Source organism: Prunus avium, chromosome 7 (assembly GCF_965620075.1).
Source record: "Prunus avium chromosome 7, drPruAviu1.hap1.1, whole genome shotgun sequence".
In the NCBI taxonomy this organism is placed as follows: Eukaryota; Viridiplantae; Streptophyta; class Magnoliopsida; order Rosales; family Rosaceae; genus Prunus; species Prunus avium.
The window spans coordinates 7,170,643-7,189,511 of record NC_142290.1 but is presented as its reverse complement, the minus strand read 5'-3'; positions in this window follow the sequence as shown (position 1 = coordinate 7,189,511).

Below are 18,869 nucleotides of genomic sequence, written 5' to 3'. Positions count from 1 at the left end.
CAATTCCTTCTTGGTCCGAGGGGGTGAAGCTTCTATGATGGATTTTGCTTTGTTTTTATCCACTTCAACACCTCTATGATGAACCAAGAAGCCTAGAAAATTCCCTGCTCGAACCCCAAATACACACTTCTTGGGATTCATCTTCAGTTTGTGCTACCTCATTCTTAGAAAAACCTTTCTCAAGTCAGCCACAGTTCTGCCTGGACTAGTTTGTCTAGAAAAACCTTTCATTTTGTGCTACCTCATTCTTAGATTCATGTATTTTGCTTTGCTTAACATGTTTATCTAGATAAATTGTGAAGTCCTCACTAGTCTAAGGCATAGAAAAGAACTTTCTTGGACGGTTTCCCCACCCAAAATCACAATCGTTTGTTTAAAGTCTATTACTTGGGGCGCAAGTATATGAAGTTGTTTGTACCATATCTGACCCTCCGCTCATACTTCGACACGTGGATTAGTAAAACCCCCAAATTGCCCAAGGAAGTGAACAATCGGTATCGCCTACCGATTTTGCAGAGAAAACCTCGAACTCCAAGCCCAAAATAGCCAAGGACTCGTGTCAACCTCGTAGGGCCCTCCCACGAGTCCCACATCGAAATTAAGTACTAAGAGCATACCAAATGCCTTCTATAAATAGGCCCCTTCACTACAATACAAGGGGTAAGACTTTTCAACTTGACTTTTATGCTAAATACATTGTCAGTAGCAAAGGCTCTTAGAAACAAACTTACTTCGGCATCGGAGGGTTTTAGGTTGGTCCCACACCGGTTCTGTAGACCTCACGAGCCTCGGCTTCCTTTTATTCAGGATCAGCATCCAAGGAAAGGAAGAATCTGTGTCAAGCACTCAATCGATCTCTAGATCGTCCACTTTACTTGTAAGTTGCACTCATCTCTATCTGATCAGTTTTAGTGCCAACAGATTGGCGCCGTCTGTGGGAATCGACTACCGATCAACCCATATCTCGTTCACGAACCTAAGATGAATCCGTCTTCACCCCTCCCTACCGATGGTCCCATCATCGGCCTCGGTGGCGGAGCGAGCCCTTCTCTCCCACCAAGCACGCCTCGGACAGAAACACTTGTTTGGTCAAACACCCTAGAAGCTCGCATGGAAGTTCTGCAACAAGAAATGGCAAGAATGCAGGAACACAACAATATCCTCTCTTCCAAACTCGACGACACCCCGAGGCAACTCCACGATCAGCAGCAGTCACATTCGGTCCAGCCACGGGATGGATCGGAGCAGGCTAGACGGCTTCGGCAGGAGCTGTCATTCAAAAGCATGCCGACACCGAGCGGTTGAGGCAAAGGAAAACAACCGGCATCAAAGCCGTTTGCTTCCCAAAGATTGTTCGTACCTACTCCGCAGGAACGTCGCCAGGAATACCAGGTCTACTACGATTGTCGGGATAGGATCAATGACCGACGCAAGGAGCGCCAACCATCGCCGGTCTCGATCCAAGCCAAACTTCACGATCGGCGCTTGGACGTGCTGGGGCCAAAATCCCCCCTACGCCGAAGGTACGACGCGATCGGCCTGGAAGAAACGGACGAATCAGATTAAGTTCCGACTTCACCAGGAACCACCACCTCCTACCGATCACCGGGACCAGGGCCCTCAGGGAAAGAGCACCACAGCTACCGATCGGACGAGGTGTACGATCAACAGGAGGGGGTCATCGGCAGGACTCCTGGCCGAACGGCAGGTAACAGAGCGCAAACTCGCAGTATGCGACGACCAATCGAACACTAAACGGAGCCTTTCGGCGATGACCTTCCACCTACCGATCCCACCCTCCGTCTTCTCCTCCGGAAGGTCAACCAGATCGAAGAAGAACGAAATCAGTCCCGAACACCTGCTTGGGGTAAGATACAGCCAGGACCGTTCACCAACCGAATCTGAACCTTCAGACACGAGAAGGAGGTTCAAGCGCTACGGATATCGTCCTATACCGGGGTAGAAGATCCCGTAACTCACATTCATACCTTCCAATCGGCTTTAGGCTGTAAAGGGCTCACCGAGGAGGGCCAATGCCTGCTATTTCCCTCTACCTTGGCCGGATCCGCTTTGAATTGGTTCTACCGACCGGAGCCAGCTACGATCGACTCTTTTGATCAGTTAAAACAGACTTTCCTGAACCATTTTATGATTCAGACTGATCGCATGTACTCTGCCGATGATCTCTATACCGTTCGGCAACAAGACGACAAGCCCCTACGGGAATACGCAGCTAGGTTCAGCCACGAATATTCTCGGTGTCCCGAAACCGACGACAGAGCGGCCTTGGCGCTTTCAAGGGTGGGCTTCGGTCGTCCCAATTTCGCTTTCTGGTCCATAGTAGCAATTGGACCACCTACGCCGAGCTGATGAAACAGGCAGCTATCCACGCAAAGGCCGAACATTTCAACTCCAAGGGCTCGTCTTTGGCACCGCCGTGCGCAAAGACAGCCGGGGGTCATCCCTACGACCAATTCCCTTCTAGTCAGACAACATACCACGCCCCCTACCAAATGGCACCCCCTGCCCCCGCTCCTTACGAAGCAAGAAACAAAAGGAAGGACAACTTCCAAGATCGGCAGGACAGTAACAAAAGGGGCAAGGACTCCGGCAGGCGGAGCAACTTTGGAAATCCGAAGAAGAATCGGCCAGAGGAAATCTTCACTTTGCTCAACACAACCTACGAGCATGTCCTTCTGACAGAAAATCAGATGATTCTGAAGCCAAATAACCGCAAGCTCCCTCGGTAGAAAGAGAAGGACACCGGGGTATTCTGCTGATACCACCAATACAACGGCCATGATACAGAATCATGTATCGCGCTTCACAAAATTATCGAACACCTCATCAACGAAGGAAAGCTGGATCAGTACCTACGCATAAAAACGACATCGGACCAACCGCCAAATCGGCAGATTAACATGATCAGCGGAGGGTCGCCCATAGCCGAAGCCAGCAATCGTTCCGTAAAAAACTACATTCGTGCCGTTCGTCACCCCCAGATCCTCAGGGTAGCAGAAGGGCGCAACGACAAGATCCGGCGAATCGGCTGGGAACCTATCACTTTTTCTGAAGAAGAAGAACGAGGCATCATCTTCCCCCACTCTGATCCCATGATCATAAGCGCCGACATTTCCGACTTCGATATGGGCCGAATCCTGATAGACATAGGCAGTTCGGTCAACATACTATTTGTCGATGCTTTCAATTCCCTCGGCATCGATCCTCAGCACCTAAACAAAGACATCACCCCCCTTCTGAGTTTTTCGGGCGACGTGGTTGAACCAATCGGCAGCGTCCAGCTCCCGTTCGTCATCGGCACTATCCCCAGATGAACGGTCATCTACACTTACTTCCTAGTCGTCGATTGCCCAACAGCATACAACGCCATCATCGGAAGGACAACGCTCACCAAAATGAAGGCCATATTGTCACCACACATGCTCCTCCTCAAGTTCCCCACACACGCTGGCGTTGGCCAAGTGCGAGGGGATCAGTTGAGTGCACGGACGTGTTACATTTCGGCAACAAAGGAATCGGCAAGGGCAGCGCTTCGCGAGGTGTTGCGTAGATACAGCTGCACCAAAATGGATTAAGCTGCATCCTCAACTTGTGATACTCGCAAGTGCACGAGCCGTTCGGTAGTATAGCGTATGTAAGTGCGAGGTCGATCCCACGAGGATTGGTGATTGAATGATTCAATTCATTTTCCCTACACAAAACAGAAATGAAAAAGAAAAGAAATAAATAAAACAAGGAAGAAAGAAATAACTAACTCAAGCAGATAAGTTCCCAAGTTCAATTAGATTAATGGATTGATTCTAGCTAAAGTATGATTAAGCCATGGTGTGTGGTCATAACCTTGTGTTCCTAATTCCCTAATTTGATCATTTGTTGTCTAACCTAAAATTAAGCATTAGGAACCCATTAAGCATAGAAGAACAATTTAAACAACCAAGCATGTATCTAATCCCTGTTGTCGAATGTCCATACATACTCTTCCTATTCATAGTTCAATTCGAATTAAAGCATGGTGTCTACTCTTAATTCAAACCAAGATAGCTAACATGCAAGCCTAAATGGTGATCAATCATTCAAACTAGCATATTAACTTATAAGCATAATGAATAAGAACAAAAATCATAATTGAAACTTGGAAACTAATCAAACTTGAAACTAAAGAAAAGAATTTACATAACAATGAAAATTAAGTAGAACTTGGAAAAACTTAAGGAGAATTTCAGCACAAAGATCTCATTATAACAATTGAAAACTAGAAAGAGAAACTAAGAGAATTTGAGGGAGAGAAGGGAAGGGAGCTCTAGAGAAGTGTTTGAGAGCTCCCCCCCTTGGGGAGTGTTTACAAGCTTGGGAAACCTCACTATATATAGGCCTAAGGAAGCTGAAAATCTGAATTAAGTATGGCTAATGCATACAACACTTGTTTTATAAAATCTGAAATGGTTGATGCACTTCACTAATGCATACAACACTTCCATTATAAAATCTGAAATGGTTGATGCACTTCACTAATAAATCCCACCAGCAGCCCTAGCTCATCTTCATGTCACCATGACCAAGCTTCCAACCAGAAATAATAGCTCATCCTGAGGTCAGCATGACCAGCAACTTCAAGGGCTTACGAATTGGGCTTCCCTTAAGCAAATTAAGACTTTAAGCACTCAAACTTGAAGTTCAGAATGTCTTCTTTCCAGCCATATATCATTTGGGCCAATCCAAGGTCGGAGGAGGAAGTTAAGGCCAAAACAAAATGCTAACTCATTTTGCGCGCTGATAAAATCCATCCTGAGCATGGCTCTGTGTTTGCTAGGTAACAGACTCCACAATTATCCAATGGGGCGGAATTTTGGATATGTTATAGTACACACCCATTGGAACAACTTTCATGAAGAATGTACAAGTTTAACTCAAAAAGGATTAAAAGTACAAGTTTAACTCAAAAACATAACCAAATCATAAGCTAGAAGGGTACAAAATGATATACAATTATGAACCGATCACGAGGCATACTCTGTTTCCACCGGTATGACTGTACCGAATGGCAGAGGGACAAATAAACCCGATGATCCCAGAGACGAGACTGTCACCCCCCAAGCGCAACCCGTTGAAGATCTAGAATCGGTTACCCTCTCCGAAACACAACTCGACCGACAGGTCCGAGTTGGTACCACCTTAAGTTCGGCACTGCGAACCGACTTCATTACCTTTCTGTGTGCGAACGCAGAAGTCTTCGCCTGGTCTTACAATGACATGCATGGCATCGCCCCTAATGTCATCAGTCACAAGCTCAGCATTTGGCCCACCTTCAAACCCGTCCGACAGAAATAGCGAGCTTACGATGTCGAACGGTACGAAGCAATGAGACTAGAGGTAGAGAAGTTGCAGACAATCGGCTTCATTCGAGAAGTAACTTACCCGACTTGGCTGGCCAATTCAGTCATGGTAAAGAAATCAAACGATACCTAGAGAATGTGCTAGGACTATACCGACCTGAACAAGGCTTGCCCGAAGGACAGCTTCCCTCTGCCGAGGATCGACCAGCTAGTAGACGCCACAGCCGGTCACGAACTGCTCAGCTTCATGGATGCATACTCAGGCTACAATCAGATCTTCATGAGCCCTGCCGATCGTGAACATACGCTGTTCATCACTAACAAGGGACTCTACTGCTACAACGTCATGCCGTTCGGCTTGAAGAACGTAGGTGCAACGTATCAACGGTTGGTGAACAAGATTTTTTCTGAGCTCATCGGCACCTCCATGGAAGTCTATGTGGACGACATGCTAGTCAAAAGCAAGACCGCCGATGGCCATCTCCGCAACCTCTCTCTCATGTTCGACGTCCTAAAGAAGTATAACATGCGCCTCAACCCGAACAAATGCGCCTTTGGCGACTCCTCCGGCAAGTTTCTCGGCTTCATGATCAGCCCACGTGGCATCAAGGCCAACCCTGAGAAAATCAAGGCATTACTCGACATGCAAGTGCCAAGAACACAGAAAGACATTCAGAGCCTCACAGGGCGCGTCGCCGCTCTGGCCCGATTCGTATCAAAGGCCACCGATCGCTGTGCCCCCTTCTTTAAAGCACTCAAAGGGAGCAAACGGCAGATTGTATGGACTACCGAATGCGATCGAGCCTTCCAGGACATGAAGGCATACATGAGCAAAGCACCCTTACTGTCTAAACCTCTTCCAGGAGAACAACTTATCCTCTACCTTTCGGTTTCGGCAATGGCGCTCAGTTCCGTACTCATCCGCAAGCCGAATGGCGTAGAGCTCCCAATCTTTTATACCAGCCACGCCCTGCAGGATGCAGAGATTCGGTACCCCCAGCTGGAAAAACTTGCATATGCCCTTGTCCTCTCCGCGCGTCAGCTTCGGCCCTACTTTCAGGCACAAACCATTGCCGTACTTACTATTCAGCCTCTCCGCCAAGTACTACAGAAGCCGGAAGCTTCGAGCAGACTAGTTAAATGGGCCATCGAACTCAGCGAATTCAACGTCCTCTATCAGCCTCGGCCAGCCGAAAAAGGGCAAGCAGTTGCTGATTTCATCTCTGAACTCACACCTCCATCGCCAGGCGCACCGGCGAACGATCTTCTTTCCAAGTCACCTTCGGCTACCCCTAACACCGAGCAGGCCGAAGGGGTCCTCGATTCGGCCCTTCCTATTTGGACACTGTACGTGGACGGTTCCTCCAACCGGTAGGGCAGTGGCGCCGGCCTAGTTCTAAAGGCCCCTAACCAAACAACAATCGAATACGCCATCCGATTCCAATTTACAGCCTCCAATAACAAAGCCGAATACGAAGCCCTTTTAGCGGGCTTTCGGCTCGCTAAAGCTATGGGAGCAACACAACTTCGGATCTGTAGCGACTCCCAACTTGTCGTCAATCAGGTACTCACCGAATTCGAAGCTAAGGACAAATCTATGGCATCCTACTTAACGCACACCCGCCGATTGCTCCACCACTTCAGCCCATACCAAATTCAGCAGATCCCCAGGTCCAAAAAAAGCCACGTCGACACCTTGTCATGCCTAGCATCGGCAATCGACGACAAGGTGGGGCGTCACGTACCGATCGAAGTGCTCGCTCGGCATAGCACTACCGAAACGGAGGTACATGCCGTTCGGCAGGTCTCGGGTTGGATGGAATCCATCCACGCATTCCTCGCTGATGGCACACTACCGACTGACAAAACTGAGGCCAAAACTCTCCGCTGCCAATCGGTGCGATATCTCCTTTTGAATCAGACCCTCTACCGACGCGGTCACTCCCTACCGTTGCTCCGATGCGTTATGCCACAGCAAGGCGACTACATCTTGCGAGAGATTCACGAAGGGGCCTGTAGGGACCATTCCGACGCTCGGACCCTAGCTTTCAAGACTATTCGACAGGGGTATTATTGGCCGACTCTCCATACCGATGCTCTTAAGCTCGTACAGAAGTGTGACCACTGCCAGCATTTCGGCTCCGTCCCAAAGCTGCCTGCCGAACCGCTCACCCCGATTGTGAGCCCGTGGCCTTTTGCTCAATGGTGATTGGACCTCATCGGCCCCATGCCGCAAGGCAAGGGCCAAGTCAAATTCGCCATCGTCGCTGTTGACTACTTTACCAAGTCAAATTCGCCATGATCCTCACCCTTGTACGCCTCCACCATCTCCTCGGTCACTCCTTCTAACAGCAGAGGCGGATCCCGGAGGAAGTTCAAGTTTAGCTTCTTATCAGTGTTGTACCGCTTGAACCGATACACAAGGTCGTCACACTGTTCCATGACTTCCTTGTCCAAAAATCTTGTGAACTCCTCCGAGGTTCGGAAGTCTGCAACGGCCTTCGCCTTCGCCTCTTCCACCTCTTCGGCATGCGACCGCTCGGCCGCATCCATTGCCACCTCCACTGCCGCCTTGGCTTCGTACGCTGCCACCACATCCAGCTCGGCAGCCGCCAGCTTGGACGCGAGCTCTGCTATCTTCGCTGCATTCTCCTCGGCACGCCGGTCGGCTTCCTGGAGGAGCTTCCCAGCTTCGGCAATTTTGGATCGGCTCTCCTCGAACTTTTTCTGGGACCGTTCGGTAGCATTTACGGCCCGCTTCACGCAGAGCCACATCTCCATATCAGCCTGCAATAATAAACAAGTTAGTACGCGCTGAATGCGCCAACACTTAAAAAATCAAAAACACGACACTCACCGCAGCCTGAAGCCGGAAAGCTCGTCCGGTCTGCTCGCGCACCATCTTCACCGACAGCTGCCCTAGCTCCGAGAGCTACATCTGTGCGCCATCGATCATGCAATTAATGAACGGCACCGCCTTCCGAGGGCATGCTATGTTCACTGGTCCCTCTTCCCCCCCCCCCCCCTCCTCGTTAGGAATCAGGACGGATGTACCCTCATTTGGTCCCCTCGCCCTTTTCGGCAACGGCATCACGTCGAGGGCACCCTTAATCAGCCTCTTCCCCGTCACCTGGAGGTGGACCTCGCGAACGGCCTCGGCCTCAGCAACCCTCTTCTTCCGACGACGATCGGCCATCATTGTCTCATCTGCCGAAGCTCCTCCGGAAGGCCGTGGAGCCTTCGGTTGAGGGGACTCACCCTTCCTCTGCTTCGATGCCGCGCGACCCTCCAGCCGCCTCCTCATCGCCTCGCTCATCGGCCTCCCTCCTGCCATTGCATAAACACACGAGTTAGCCGAGAAATGACAACAAGAAAGAAACAAAATGCATGCTACCGAAGGGCATCACTTACTTTGTCTTGTCTCTTCTTCCTCTTCCTCCTTCTCCCTTCGGTCGCTCTCCACCTTGTTGATCAAGCCCGCCTCGTACAGATTCCGAAAGCCCAGTAGAGTCTTGAAAAAGCGATCTTCTTCAGAGATCTTCCCTCGGACACACTCGATCGCCTCTACTTCTCTCTTCGATGCACTCGGCCGTTTCAGAGACACTGAAAAGATCCAACAGCAGCCTTACACCTACTGACTGTTTGGAAGGTCGTAGGGGTCGGCCTCTCCACTTACCAGACACAATCACCCGACGCTTGCCCTGGGTCTTTTGGGAGCTCGGCACCCAAACCACAAAATGTCCGAGCTGCCCTGCCGAAAGACAGTTGGACTGAACCCACCCCCCTTGATCGGCACTTTTCGCCCTTGTCACGCTATACAACTGGGCGAACTGCTCATAGCTCGGCTCCCCCTCGTCAGCTATGCCGAAGGCAGTTATTGTCCCGAGCAGTGTAATCCAAAAGTTCGGATTAAACTGCCCCGGTGCATACCCAATCTGAACCAGGATCTTCTGCACCGAATGCTTCAACGGGAGCTGAAGCCCATGTTTGAAGGCATCGGTGAAGACCACTCCTTTCTCCGGGTCGCTCAAAGACTCTAACGGTGCTGGGATTTGCATCACTACCGAATCCAGGATATGATACTCGGCCTGAATCTTGGCCAGCTCAGCCTCGGTCAGAACGTTCGGCTCTAGATGATCTACTCCGAACACCAGATCCTTCGGCTTCGCCATCGGGATCCGTGGCCTGCTCGTGACAATGCTCAGTACTCCCTCCCCTGGAGCGGCCACTGAGACATCAACCTTGGTCGCATCCACTCCACGACCGGAGGTCGACGGTTGACCACCACCCACTTCAATCACCTCAACACTCGAAGTGCTCCTAGAATCGGCACTCTCACGCTCCTCAGTGGAGCTCCCCAAGGACGATTCGCCCTCGAACACTCCCGGACTACGACTACGCTCGGATTCGGTATCTGACATCTACAAACACAAACGAAGGGAAACTAAATGCCATGCTAGAATCCAAGTCCCACTCTAACTCCTAAACACTCATGTTCATCTACATTCATGCTTATTCATGCTTGCTCATACAACAAATTCAACATATTCAACAGTTTGATTCATTAAAAATCAAAAAACGCGGCAGCATACCTTGTTCGCACGATGGTCCTCTTTGCCGGAAATCACCTTTGCCCTGAAACTTCGCCGGAAATCGCCTACACCGCCTCCGCACAGTCGCCGAAAATCGCCTCTCACAAGATCTGATTGCTCTCAAAAAACTTCCAAGTATTCCAACTATCGTCTCTTCCTCACATTTATAAGACGAACATAGCATCGGGAAACGAAGCGACGTATCGGGATAGGAAATGACGCGACTCTTCACAGCCCTGCCGACACGTGGCACGCATGCACATGAAATCAAATCGACAAAACCCGAAACGTTTCGACTTCTCATACATTGCAGCTATCAGCCATCGCACTCTCTTCAAGCACAACTCCACCAGCGAACGGCAGGCGCACATTGATTAGTTCTCACTCACCTCTCGTGCCGAACGGCAGGCGAACATTGATGAGTTCTCACTCACCTCTCGTGCCAAACGACAGGCGCACATTGATGGGTTCTCACTTACATTGATGGGTTCTCACTCACCTATCGTGCCGAACGGCAGGCGCACATTGATGGGTTCTCACTCACCTCTCGTGCCGAAAGGCGCACATTGATGGGTTCTCACTCACCTCTCGTGCCGAACGGCAGCCACACATTGATGAGTTCTCACTCACATCTCGTGCCGAATGGCAGGCGTTCCCAAAATCAGACTTGCACTAGCCTCTCGGCACATTCGGCACCTCTTGCCATCTCTTTTCCAAGCTCACTCGCTCGGGCACTTGGGGGACTACATGACCACCATCAACAAGCCACGAAGGCAGGAACGATACCATCATGTCCGGGTCAGAATGCCGAAGACACGTTCAAGTCCCCAACCAAGAAGTCGCCTCTCAATCAGTAACTTGGGGGACTACTGTTTGTACCATATCTGACCCTCGGCTCATACTTCGACACGTGGATTAGTAAAACCCCCAAATTGCCCAAGGCAGCGAACAATCGGTATCACCTACCGATTCTGCGGAGCAAACCTCGAAGTCCACGCCCAAAATAGCCAAGGACTCGTGTCAACCTCATAGGGCCCTCCCACGAGTCCCACATCGAAATTAAGTACTAAGAGCATACCAAATGCCTTCTATAAATAGGCCCCTTCACTACAATACAAGGGGTAAGACTTTTCAGCTTGACTTTTATGCTAAATACATTGTCAGTAGCAAAGGCTCTTAGAAACAAACTTACTTCGGCATCGGAGGGTTTTAGGCTGGTCCCACACCGGTTCCGTAGACCTCACGAGCCTCGGCTTCCTTTTATTCAGGATCAGCATCCAAGGAAAGGAAGAATCTGCGTCAAGCACTCAATCGATCTCTAGATCGTCCACTTTACTTGTAAGTTGCACTCATCTCTATCTGATCAGTTTTAGCGCCAACAGAAGTCATTCAAATCTATTAGAGTTCTAATTGCTAATAGTGGCACGTTCACATAAAAGAAATTTGATTCTCGAAACCATTAATGGTCAAAAGGTCAATGAGGAATTTTACTTCGCTTTCAACAAGCTCAAATTAATATAAAAAGGGTAAACAGTATTAACTTGGATTTGTTTCCTTTACATTACAATTAGCCTATGTTGATTTTATATCCTTTCATAATGGCGACACAAATTTAACATACATTCGAAACCCTTAGACCTAATCACTTTCAACGGTTGAGATGAATACTGACATGACTTTTTCACTTAAAAAAGTAAATATAAAAATAAAATAAAATACTACTCTCTTATTCTTCCTTTTTTGGGAAGATAAATTTATGTTCTCAAGACTCTTTTTTCTCTCTCCTCTTTTAATCCTGCATTTCTCTCTCTTTTACTGAAGCGGGTTATTTTTCCCTCTGCAACTCTCCTTCCAGTTCACATAGGAAAAAACAAGTCATCTTATTTTCGTATGCTCTGACCCATTATTTTGACTAAAGGGGTATTTTTCACCTAGTCTTTTGATATTTTTGGATCAAATTTGAATAGATAATGGAGATTATGATGTGAATCCAAAAGATTATTGTTTGGGTGTGATCTTAAATCCCAAGTCCAAGTCGAAATCCCAAGTTCAAATCGGGACTTAAATCCCAAGTCCCAGTCAAGATTCCCAGTCCGAGTCGGATTTACACTCCAAGTCAAGACCAATACACTCTACAGAAAGTAAATGATAAACAAAGAGTGGGGTTTCAAAGTCACCAAGTGGATAAAAGTAGCTAATATAAAAATGGGGTATAATATAAATAAATAAATTTATATATATATATATATATATATATATATATATATATATATATATATATCTATTATATATTATAGGGTATATTAGTGATTTGTCCCCTGAACTTGTACCTAACTTTTGATTGATCCCTTATCCTTTTTTTTTTATATAGAAAATTAAGGATATAAACTTTTTTTTTCGCCAATTTCCCCCCTACTGTCTAAATTCTCAACATTTCATCTAATCATTGTAAAAAATTATTTTTATGGAAAGAATTGAATAAAAAGAGTAAATCTAATGCCAACCCCTTTCATCTCCTCCCACCTCCCATTCCCCCATGACCACCATCCTTTACTCCCAGACCAATCCCCCACCCCACACACCCTTCCCCCCACCTCCCCCTTATGTATTTTCATCCCCCAAACCCAGCCCACCCTCCCTCTCCTCCTGGTTTTTCTTCTCCTCCCATTCCCCCATGACCACCACCCTCCACTCCTAAACCAATCCCCCACCCCACAGGCCCCTGCCCTCACCTCTTCCCTTTTTGTTTTTTTACCCCCTCCCCCTTGGGTTTTCTTAATCTACACCTGTAAAGAGAGAGAGAGAGAGAGAGAGAGAGAGAGAGAGAGAGAGATTATTATTTCAATTTTCTGGTTTTTACTTTTTTTTTCATTTTTTAAATTTATTTTTAATGTACAAAATGACCATTTTGCCCTCATATTTAACGGCAAATTGGATAAAATGTTGCAGATTTAGACGGCATGGAGAAATTGGCCAAAAAAAGAAGTTCATATCCTTAATTTTCTAAACAAAAAGAATAGGGGGTCAATCGAAAGTTAGGTGCAAATTCAGGGGGCAAATCACTAGTATACCATATATTATATTTTAAAAGGCCAAATGGCCTGGTGATATTGACACGCGGCCATTAAAATGGCCATGACCATACATGTGGTGTTAACGGGTGAATTTGTGCCTAATAGATTAAGACATAATCACACACATAACACAAATGTTTGAGTGGTTCACCCATAATGGGGCTACATCCACTATAGTTTATAGCTTTGTATTTGTATTTGAATGTGGAGATTACATTGTACATGAGAGAAATATGAGGAGAGAGGCTTGAGAGCTCTAGTAGAAGAGTAATAGAAAGCTTGGGAGAACTTTGGACAGCTCTTGGAGAAGTGAAGAAGTAGCAGCCAATCCCCTTGCTTGGAGGCTGTGAGTTCCCTTTTATAGTCCAAGTTGGAGTAGACAAGGTTGATTGATGGCTGGGATATTTGCATGGCTCCCCTTAATTTAGGGTCTTGGGCCTTGAGAAGGCATAGGAGGGGGCATGGTTAGCTACTCCTTGTTTGGTGGGATGTGATGTATGACAAGCAAGGATTATCCCTTAATTAGTGGGATTTTCTTAAGGGGGAAGGTGAGGTCAACATGGTGTCAACATATGGCATAATGACATACATAATGACATATCATATATGGCCTAGCACCTTTTTGGTAAATTAACATACATACATTCACATCACATATATATGATAAAATAAAAAAAATGAAAACTCATGCATGATGCTTACGACTTGATGTTCTTGACCATGAAAAGACCAGGCTGATTATATATACATGCACACTAAGAAAAATTTTAACTTCCCAACATAATTTCACCACCACTAATTAAATAATGGGGTTTTATTATTTTAGGTTCGATCCATTCAAGACGTAGTGTCTCTTAATTACAATCTCTTGCTTTAAAGGAACACCCTTTGATTCCATCATAAAGAAACAAAACGTGTGTCTTTGGTTTTGCGGCTGCCCCTAAGTCGAACCTCAGGGTGCCTACATATCCCTTGCGGGAATCAAGCCACTCGTAGTTCAAAGAATTACAATGAATAAATGACTCCTTGATTTAAATTGTATTGAGAAGTGTTTGAGTGAATTTAGCTGAATAAACCAGGGATTCGATATGGATTTGAGATTTGGACGGTTGCATCTAGATTGAATCTCTAGATTTCCTACGTACCCTTTCGAAGGGATCAAACCAACGTAGTTCGGAATTGATTTGGAAATTAATGGGTAAGTGTGGCCCACTAATCAAGAATTTGTGTCTTTGAGACAGTTTAGAGATGTTGAAATTTTCATAGGAGTTGACCAAAAAAAAAAAAAAAAATTATAGGTAGATGACCTACGGCAAAATTGGAAATTAATGGGTAAGTGTGTGTTTGTGCCTAATAAATCTCGGTCGTAAACTGACCGAAAGAACTTCCTCTCGGCCCTCGCACCAGCCCATAAAACTAAAACATGGCGGTTCGTTAGGCATTTGCCTTCCTAAAAACGAAAGAAAAGCTGCGAAGGCGGAATCTTCTCGGCCTCGCGACCATAGTATCATTAGGCCGAGGCCGAAGGGCGTAAAAGACACGGCCGAAGATATTAGAGTTAAATCACCACGTGGCAATAGGGTCCCACACTTCATTTAATGAAGTAAAGCCTCTGAATATTGCAGCAAACCCACGAGCTGCAAAAAAGCATTTAATGCACGAGGGAAGATGGGAAGTGACTGAAGTCAGGGTTTGGTGATGGAAATCAGAGTGGTTAGGCGCAAACATTCTCAAAAATATTCTTACAACTTGAGAGGTCAGGTCACCAACCACCATACCAGGGCATTAAATGCGTTCCCACGGTCAAAGGCGCAGAACCCACGATCAGGCGGTGGCCGAGATTTACCGAGATTTATGGGGGTCACACCACCATGCTTCACGATCCCAAACACCGATTTGACTACCCACTTGTTCTGATCAGGCTCCACCACGCAGATCTTTCAGTCTCGATTATCCCTCCAGGACCTCTCCTATAAATACCAAGTTCAAGCTACATTCAAAGGATTCAAACACCAAACCAAAAGCCTCCCACGGAGCAAATTATATTTTCCTGTCTTTCATTTCTTGTAATGCACTTTCAATACCTTTACTTGCTTTCCTAGGAGTAGTGATAGATTGTAAGGAAAATCCATTCATCAATATATCATACGACCCTTGATCTTCGAGGCGCCGGAGCACCATCTCTGTTACTCTCTCATCCACCCCATATATCATACGACCGTCGCTCCCTGAGTAGCGCGCCAGAGCACCGCCTAAAACCCACCATCAACACCACCACTAAACGGCCTTGTAGCTTAGGCTGTGAACCTGACGGTCGAGATCAGTTCCTCTCTTGGCCACAATCGTTTGATTAGAAGTCGAACTCAAACAGGCGCACCACTTAACCGTTTACCCAAACACACCACTCTCTCGACGCACGGTAGACCGTGCTGGCACCCCCGCGCACAACCGCAAGGCATCCAAAAGAAGGATGTCACGTGTCGTCGCATATCCCCTCAGCCCGGAGCACCAGGCCGTGAGATTTGCGATAACCAACAGTGTGGCCCACTAACTAAGAATTTGTGTTTGAGAGATTTGAATTTAATCTCATTGAAATTTGCATGGGTAGATGACCCATGGGAAAAATTGGATAGTTTTGTACCATTTTTCTTACTATCAATGTCTGAGAAAAATAATGAGCAATTTAGACGAACCCACTAATTTTCTACAATTGACATTTGCATTTGGGAAAAAGTTTTGGCGAATTTGGTTTGGATAAACCAGGGATTCAAATTTGGTTGCGGTTGCGTCTATTGATATGATAGATTGCCTACGTACCCTTTTTTTCTCCCTTGCTATCTTCCTTGGCAGACCCGAACAACATTAAAAATGTCTTAGCCTTTGTGCTGCTGCAGTAAGAGAAGTCCAGAAATTTCTGGGAATTTCTCTACGTCTTTTAACAGCATTGTGAAACATAATAATCCTCGCGGATTGAACTTGCTATTTTGGATTTGTAACAATCCCTCACAGCTTGAGATTTGCAATGGAATGAGCCCATCGTATTTAATACCACGAAATCTTGAGATGCGAGATTGGAGACGTCGGGTCTTGAGACATTTGCTTTCACTTGATAGCCCAATATTTACTAGGCATAACTTAGACTTTACGTTGACTCCTAGACTTGTTGCGTGGTCTTTGTGACTTTGTACAACAAACCCATGAAGCCCACTTTAACTGATTTGGCAGTCCTTGATTGACTCAACTTTGAATTTGAGCGAAACTACACTATTGTAGATGAACTTAAGATGGAGATCCTTCCAGGACTGAAGCCTTGTGTTTTGGCTTTCTCGAACTTGCCTTCAGTATGTGGGCTTGTGAAATTTTGAGACATACTGTATCACAAAAGGAAGGCACCATGCTGCTTCTTTCGTTTTGACCTTTCACTTGGTGGATTAATCACCACAAGAGCTTTCTCTCCAATTTTTTATTTGCCTTCACCCCTCCTGCTTTGTCATTTGATTTGTCTTTCAGAGCTGCCCGCACATAATAGAGAAGGCTTAATCATCCATTTTCTTTTTCTTTTGCTAAACATCCATTATTCCTCCTGGCCTCATGTATGTGACTTAGTGGAGCAAATACGAATTTAGCAATTCGAAAACTTGTAGCAAAGTGGCAGACTTCAGCCCCCTTTTTTTAATTGCTATAGCAACATCAGTGGTTTGAACAAGTTGGTTGTCTTGAGCCTTGCCTCCACCCCATATGACGAGTAGCAATTGAGCTCTTCTTTATGACTTCTTGATTGCCATAAGTCAGCAAAGGGAACTAGCATTTTTCTTGATGGTGGATCATTGTGATCACAAAAAAATCTCATAGCTTTATGTTGTTTGCTTGAGACTTTCTAATGATATTTGTGTGCCTTATCCAGCTGGTTCTTTTATGGCTTGGTGCCAAAAGAAAATGCCTTTTAATTTGATCAAGACACCCAAGGATAAAAATCCTTCTCCAAGTGAACTATGAATTAGCCTCCTTATCACATTGGAACCCCTTGAGGATCCAGGAAAGCAGTAAGCCCCTTGTCCATACAGGATTAGGCAACATGAAATTTCCTTTAAAAGGACATGTGCACTGCAACTTTAAATCACCAGCAGACAAAGCGATAGCTTTTGATATATTTTTTTGTTTGCTTTTCCAAACACCGTAGACTTCCCCAAGACATCTGCTGCATCATCAAAAGAAGCAACAAATTGTTTCTTCCCCTCTGGGCTTTCCCGTGGTAACCCACATGCCCATCTCGTTTTATTTCTATAGTTCCATGCTTTTATGGAGTTTATTAGGGCTGCACACGGGTCGGGTCGGATCGGTTATGGGCACAAACCGTACACCGAACCGGGCCATGTCAGCAGGCCCAAATGGCAAACCGCACACCTCTTTCTTAAGCCCATTTTCGAGTTAAATCGAAACCCGAATTAGGCGGGCTGGTTTGGTTCAGTTTGGATGTCTGCCGAGGCCCAACAAAAAGCAACAATTAAAGGTGTTTTTTTTAAGTTTTCCAGGCCCATTCTCCTTTTTTGGTCAGATTTCCAGGCCCATTCTTCTTTTTTAGTCAGATTTCAAGGCCAATTCAAATTTTAGGGTTCCTTACGTTTTTCCAGGTTGTTTAATTTTGCATATTTAAAGGACTTGGGAAAGCTAAGGATTGTGGGCTTTGTTGAATAGAGGAACATGCACTCATATTTGTTGGAGTGCCTGCAATTTCCATTGGAGATGGCTTGCATCCCTGTATCCAAAATAAAATAGACATTTAAAATAAAAAATTAAACAAGTAAAATATAAATGAAAAAAATGGATTAACAGAAAGCTAAATAATAATAAAAAGTCTGCTTGGAAAATTAGGGTCTTTTGTTCAAATAACAATTGGATTTCAACAAATTAGTATATGAAGCAGGGTAAAGTGATGACCTGCTGGATACAGATCTCACCCACAATTAAAAAAACAAAATTGCATGACCAAATCACAACCTTTTCATCCTTAACTATCAACAAATAATAACCTCTTTTTTTTAAGTAACAAAATCTAGTGAGAGACGAAAAGAGAAAAACCCGTTTCAATATAGTCCACATCCTAGCTCATAGCAATACCAAAATAGAGAAACAGATATGCAACATGCATGTGCTATTATTCAATTACAGAGAAAACAAAAATAAAAGGGGGTTTTTGCATTTGTGGAACAGATTAATTTGGGAAAGAATATAAAAATCTTTCAAACAATTAAAATTTTCTACAATGATAATCCAAGATCAAAATCCAACAGGGATATAGCAAGAAGGCAAGGATTTACGGATTCAACATGATGTGCATGCAGATCTATGAACACGAAAAGCAAAGCCCAATCTAAAAAACAGCTGATTCAGCTGAATCTGAATAACAAGGACACCAGAAATTACAATAATTTATGTCCCAAAATCAATTCTATGATCCTACATATTACCATAAATTACAACAACACCAGAAATAAATCAAACAAAAACAGAGTCAGATAAGAGAAATTACCTAGAGCAAGCCAATTGTTTCCTATGCTCCCAAAATCAATTATGTCCACCAAAAATCACAAGAGTCAGATTAGATAAATATAATTAACAAAAAATTGTCAAATCCCTAAATTTTTAGGGTTTACACATATACCTCAAACTGAGAGAGAGAGCGAGAGAGACTCAGAGAGAGCGGGTGAGAGAGAGAGAGTGACAGAGAAATCGGGTGAGAAAAATCTGTAAAGAGAAAGAGAGAGAGAGCGGGTGAGACAGAGAGAGAGAGTGAGTGACTGAGAAAGAGCGGCTGAGACAGAGAGAGTGACTGAGAGAGATTGAGTGAT